Here is a 6,799-nt window from a genome sequence, read left to right on the forward strand (position 1 = left end):
AATGAATGATGGAAGTTTGCTGAAAATGTATTCCCCTTCAGGCCATCCGAGATGTAATGCTACATTTATCCAAAACTGGGGGTAAATTTTCACTTTTGGGTAAACTATTCATTTAAATGCAAAGGGCATCAAAATAAACCAGAGGGATGTGCTTAAGGGCCACAGAAAACTGCAAATTCTCTGTTTTCTGTAACAGAGTTGTAAAGCCTAAGGACGATAAAGTGCAGAAGACAAGAGTTTCACAGCATCCAACTCAAGCTAAAGCACTGCACTAACTCCCAATCAAGTGGCAAAAGTTTAATTCAGAATATCATCTGCACACAGAGTCCATATAGAAACGACATTACAAGAACGTTGATTGTAAAAACATTTTGCCTGGAGAGCCACTGTGAAAACACATTCACAGCAAGCAAACAGATAGGCCTTTTATTCAATAGTCATAACATATTTATTCGTATTTACAAATTTGTACAGTCAAATCCATACAAAGACACAAAATGAGACATCCGGATAACTAAATAAATACTGTAAACGTGTGCTGAGTGACACAATCACCAGAACACTGCTGCTCTGATACATGGTTTGAATTGAACTGAATACAAACAGTGTGTGTTATAATGCATCTGCGATTATCAGCTAAGAGCTAAAATGCACTAAACGGATTTGCCCAAAAATAACTATATTGTAACAGTGATGCTTGTTTTGTCAGTTATTTTCTCAAATGGAGTGTAACGTTAATGCTTCCCCCCCCAACAAATTAATTTTTCCCCGTTTATGGCTGTCCAACAATACCATTAGCCACAACTGGCTGGAAGAACTGAACTTGAAGGGCATATTTATTCAAAAACCCTCCAAATGTCCAATCAATCGCGTACAAGCTGGAGGGTTTACTGGGAGTGCCAAGTTCCTCACATTTTCCCGCTGCACACGGAGCGGTCCTCACATCATGGGAAGATGACTGAGAAATCATATGCTTCTGCTTCTCTAACACTATAAAACTTCATGCCATGTCAGTTCAGCTCCATGTTATCTTTCTTGGCATGTGAGTCCTCAGGTTTTTTTTTTTTTGGCGTAAGACAGAGAGAGATGTTGGTTGAAGACAAATGTCAGCGTCACCGACTGATGTCGCGGTTGCCCTCCCAGCTCTTGCCGGAGCTCTGGTCGGCGCTGCTGATGGTGCTCTGAAAGAAAGGATGTCTCAGGGCTGCAGCCAGAGTGAGACGCTTCGCCGGCTCGTACTCCAGCATGGCCTCGATTAGATCGAAGAGCTGGTGATGCTCTTCAGCTTCAGACAGAAGATATCTCTGAGAGAGACAAGAAAGATGAGAACATTAACTTAATTCTAAAACAAATTTAGATCCACTATACACGATTACATTTGCTTTCCAGGCCAAATAAGGTCATGTATATAAATCAAAACTTTAGTAATAAAGTCTATAGTTTTACAATAAATTTTTTGTTTTTTTAATTGCACAAAATTGTATACATGTAAAAAATTTATTAAAAAAAAAAAAAAAAAAAAAAGGGGAAGCAAAGGTTGAATCAGAAGACTTAAATATCCAGTCTGTTACTTACCCGTAAAGGTTTACAGTTTTCTCTGACGTATCGTCCTGCTGAAGAGTTCTCGTCCCAGTCCAGACGTCCACGATAAAAGTATTTCTGTTTCCTATGGGATGGAGAAAGGATCATTTTCGTAGCACAAACTGCTGTGCATGCAAGAATGAATGACATGTAATCTATGCTTTTTCAGAAAACTGACAGTTACTAGCATCAACCACTTACCTAGTCTTACGAGTCATACGGGATGGAACAGGGCCCAAAATTCTCTCCATCATGGCTAAATGCTCCCGATTGTCATGAGTCTGTGACATCAAAAAAGAAAATTCAGATCGATGAGCACTGCATATTTAGATTCTTCGCACATTTTAGACTCTTGCTACACATTTTTGGTGGGTTTTACAATACAGGTATGACATGTTCCTAAACAGAGATCGGTGCGTGCTTGAGGAAGAGAGAACATTAGTCAGCGCATCTGAGGTCAAAGGGTTAATAACAGGTGTTTGGCTTTAGTGTGCGTACGTGGACACATGTGACCCTTAGAGTCTACCTGATCTTAAGCTGCTTAGTGAACATAAATAAGAGAGGTAGACTGTGTGGACCTGCTGTCATGACTCAGAAAGGTGGGGGAAAAAGGAAGTAGTTAGGCTAGGTTTTGTACCTGGAAAAGAGTGAAGCCGAGGTAGTACTCAAAGATGATACTGCCTATACTCCACACATCACACGGCTGACTCCAGCCCAGTTCTACAAGAAAATAAACATTTGGTATAACATTGAGTTATAGAGTCATTGAATGGTGGCATCATGTTACTGCATCAAACTTGTGTACAGTACATTCAGTCAGCAGCAAGTGCACACTGTTCAGCTCGAAAACTGCTAAAATCTCATCTCAAGTATAATTCTCTGCAATGATTGTAGGTGAATTATTCAAATACATTACCACTGAATATGTTTGATGTCAGTACATTTTTTTTGTTTGTTTGTTTTAAAGAAATGAATACTTCTATTAAGCAAGGACACATTAAATTGATCAAAAGTGACAGTGGAGGCATTTGCCACAAAATATTTATTTCAAATAATTACAAAAAAGAAAATAAAAACTTTCTATTCAAAGAATTTGGTAAAAAATGCATTTTTTTCCAATAAACAAAACTAAAGCAGCACCACTGATTTTAACTAAGTAATGTTTCATAAGAAACAAATCAGCATATTAGGATGATTTCTGAAGGATCATGTGACACTGAAGACTGGAGTAATGACGCTGAAAGTTCAGCTCAGTGATTACAGAAATAACGTGCATCTTAAAAATAAATTAAAATAGAAAACAGCCATTATAAATTATAATTTCACAATTTAAATAAATAAATGCCGCCTTGGCGAACATAAGAGACAATGTTTAAAAATCTTACCAACCCCAATATATTTAAAGGTAGTGCACATATAAATAAGATCACCCTCTACTAACTCATTTATATTGACAGCAAAGACACATACTTCATAACAAATTATTTCAGAAGAGATTAAGGATGGGTGTCAGCTTTCATGGCAACCAGTCTTACGTTGGACAATTCCCTGCAGTCTGCTGAAGTCACCGTGGTCTCTCGCTGGCTCTAATTAAATTCTTCATGGTGGAAAGGAAGAAGCTAATCTGCGTTGCTGCAGTGATTAACTCATTCTAGTCTTGTCATGTATATGCTAACACCACCAGTGATTAGAATTCAAATTTATGTCCAGGACGCTATGTATTGCTCAAACAACATGTTTGGACAGCCACCTGGCATCATCATCCTTACCTAGAATAACTTCAGGTGCTCTGTAGTGCCTGGTTGAAACAATGGTGCTGTGGTGCTCATGGTCAAATGTAGCGCTGCCAAAATCCACCACCCTCACTGCCGTGTTCTTCACAGTACGCTCATCTCGCTTCTACCAAGAGAGGATCTATATTAGTGGTCAGCTAATGGGGGTTTTGATACACGATGTCAACTTACAGAAAAATATTGGTTTGGTTTAAAGCTAATGAAACTCCTCACCTTCTCCACATTGTATGTGATTGTGAAGTCAGAGTTGACAAACAGGATGTTTTCTGGTTTCAGGTCTGTGTGGGTCAATTTGTTTTCATGCAAAACTGCAAATAAGGAGAAACAGACCAAATCGGCATATTTACAAATAATATTATACAGGACTGGCCCTTTAATGCATGCCAAATGGAGTGCAACATCAGGGCTGTCGCGATAACCGCAATATTGCAATACCGCGCTATTCACAAGCAAACCGCAGAGGAAAGATAGCAACTGCAGAAAACGCGGCAACCGCAGTGTTCAGTTTTTTTTTTTAATGAGGCTGTAGCTTTTTTTTTTCAATTTGTCACTGTGCATTCAATGTTAAATAAATTAATGATACAATATGGTTACGACTGTAATTTTCTCGCGAGCCGTTGTAGCTGTATGGAGCTTCGTTTGTTTTGAATAGGCCGGGTAAAACGATGGGAGATGCTCGATCTCGTCCCAAAACCTAATGTTACGTCGCCAGTTTGGGAACATTTTGGCTTTCAAGCCAATGAAAAGGGCGAGCCAGCGAATATAGATGAGCCGATACGCAAAATTTGCTGCAAAAAAGGTTCCTGTGATGCGGCAATACATCTAATTTGAGGTCATCATGGTTTAATGTACCAATACAGTGATATTAACAGACCAAACTCACTAAACATCATACTAATAAAGTATCTATAAAAAATCTGATGATCCCTTAATATGAATTCAGCACGTTTAATAACAAGTTAAGCCTTTTCCTCTCATAGAAAACCATCATAAGGCTTAACGTGTTATTAAATGACTTGCATTCATGTTCAGGGATCATCTGTTTTTTTTTTGTTGTTGTTTTTTGGTACATCGTATACTTTATTATAATGTTTAGTGAGCTTGGTTTTTAAAAAATCACTGTCTTAGTACATTAAGCCACATTAAGCGTTTTCTTGTAACTGTTTTCTATGGGAGGAAAAGGCTAAACGTGTTATTAAACGAGTTGCATTCATATTCAGGGCTCATCTAATTTTTTTTATAGATAATATACTTTATTAGTATGATTTTTTTTGTGAGTTTGGTCTGTTAATATCACTGTCTTAGTACATTAAGCCATGTTAAGTGTTGTTCACGGTAAGCGTTTTAGATTGTCCCGTCATCCAGCGCAAGCTGTCCCCTCAAGCATGAGGTCGTGGAGCAACATCAAAAAGAACAGCTGAGACCGGCCGACAGTTAGGAGTAGCTGAAGCCTTTGCGAAATCTGTAAAATACAGCCGTGAAAGTAACAACCATACCTGCTGAAGTCACGGACAACCTCCGCGTCAGTGCCCATACCCAAGAGAGCGTGAGCAGATAACATGCTCACACGCTTTCTGCTTGAGGAGTGCATCTACCCCTCGCGAATCCACTGTCCTGGTGAGCCAGTGGTGGCACGATAATCAGTCTAGATTTCCACTGCGTCCAAAGTCGCGCGCAAATATGTGCAATACATGTTAGAAATTTATTGGAAAACACCTGTTCTTGTTGCTGTTTGGCATTTAACAACAAACAAATGTTTTAAAATGTCTCTCTCTGTCAGTTAAAAAAGCAACAATATATGCAAATATACATAACTCAACGATAGAGCTTTGTATGCAGCAAAATCAGGATAAATTAGGCATGTAAAAAAAAAAACGGCGGTAATACCGCATATCGCGCCATTGAGCCACCCATAATAATCGCAGGGCAAATTTCTTAACCGCGACAGCCCTATGCAACCATCTGCATTATCTGTGAAAACTCTCATTCCAACTTCAATATGATTTTTGAAAAGTGCGTTTACTTACACTTGACAGCTAAGCAGATCTGGTAGGCCATATGACGCACTTGGCTAATGGAGTACGGCAGTAATTGTTTCTTTGAGGAAATCAAAAGTGCTGAGAGCCAACAGCTCAAAACTGATACACATATGGCCATGATAGTCCGAACCAGTCAAACATCTGCACAACACAGACTAAGAATCGAGAAACACAGAAAAGAAGACAATATTGTTTAAGTTACAATACAGTGGTTTTTGTTAAGACTGCAATGTAGATGCTCTAATAATTTAAGTAACTGCATGTACAATTAATCACAAACATGCTGAATTCTGTTCATTTTGAAAAGACTGTGATCCACACTCACTTCTTATTCTCAGGATCCTTCTCATTGATTCGCTCCAGTACGTTGATCTCCAGCCTGGCAGCCTCTTTGTACTTCTCCACATTTTTGATGATCTTCAGAGCGATATGTGCTCCACCCTTAACCAAGCAGAAAGAGCATTACAAATTTTCAGTCTTGGTGGAAGTTAGTAGTTGAAAATTAACTACTTTGACGGGACCGCAGTAAACAGAAGTCTTGTTTGTTGTAAAGAGACAAGTAAAACTGATTATCAAATGCTCACTATAGAGCAATAAAGCACTGGGAAGAGATGGTAACTGAACATGTTCTTAAAGGAAACATAAGCCTACGAGCCCTTGCTTTTCTTGCTGCCTATAATATTCACACACTACATTTCCTGGCCCCAAAGAGCAAATATTTCCCAGCCTAACAGCTACCAGACATTTTAACAGCCAAGCAACACTTTTTCCATTTGAAGTTCACACCCTGGCATGCTGGTTTTGTAATAAAGCAACTGATTGAAGAGATGACGCTCACCCTGCGATGATCAATACACCGCATCACCCTCCCGAATGTGCCCTCACCCAAAGTGCTGACAATCTCATCTAGAGACAAATAGAGGGAGAAAGACGTAGAGAAAGGGGAGGGGAGATTGTAAGAGAGCAAATTAGACAGCACATTTAAAGACAAATCCTAAACAAGCTTCCTAGAATCACATTTGTAACAATAACTGACTATTTATTTGGGTTAACCTTAAAAAAAAATAAAACGGACAAGAGTCAATATGCACACATTCGAAAGGAATAAAGTAAACAGTTTTTCCAAGAGAAAGAAAATTCTAAATTAATTTCAAATCTAATTAAATAATTCTAATTCAATTGAATTAAATCTGCATTTCTAATAAAAAAAAGGAAAAATAATTGCCCGACGTCGACATTCAAGTGGCCTTAATTAGATAAAGTTTAACTAAATTATTTTAAAACTACGGGATTGCTTTAAGTCAATTGGAAAACTACAAATTACTGTATCTTTTATGAAATATGACACGCATAGTCACTCGGGAAAATAGTGCGAATGTCACAGAG

The 6,799-nt window shown here is 38.4% G+C and overlaps 1 pseudogene; it reads right to left on the minus strand.

Moving 5' to 3' along the window:
* Nucleotides 1-282: 282 nt before the first annotated feature.
* Nucleotides 283-6,312, minus strand: LOC113062376 (dual specificity protein kinase CLK2-like; annotated as a pseudogene).
* Between the last annotated feature and the right edge of the window lie 487 nt (nt 6,313-6,799).

Source organism: Carassius auratus, chromosome 44 (genome assembly GCF_003368295.1).
Source record: "Carassius auratus strain Wakin chromosome 44, ASM336829v1, whole genome shotgun sequence".
Taxonomy (NCBI): Eukaryota; Metazoa; Chordata; class Actinopteri; order Cypriniformes; family Cyprinidae; genus Carassius; species Carassius auratus.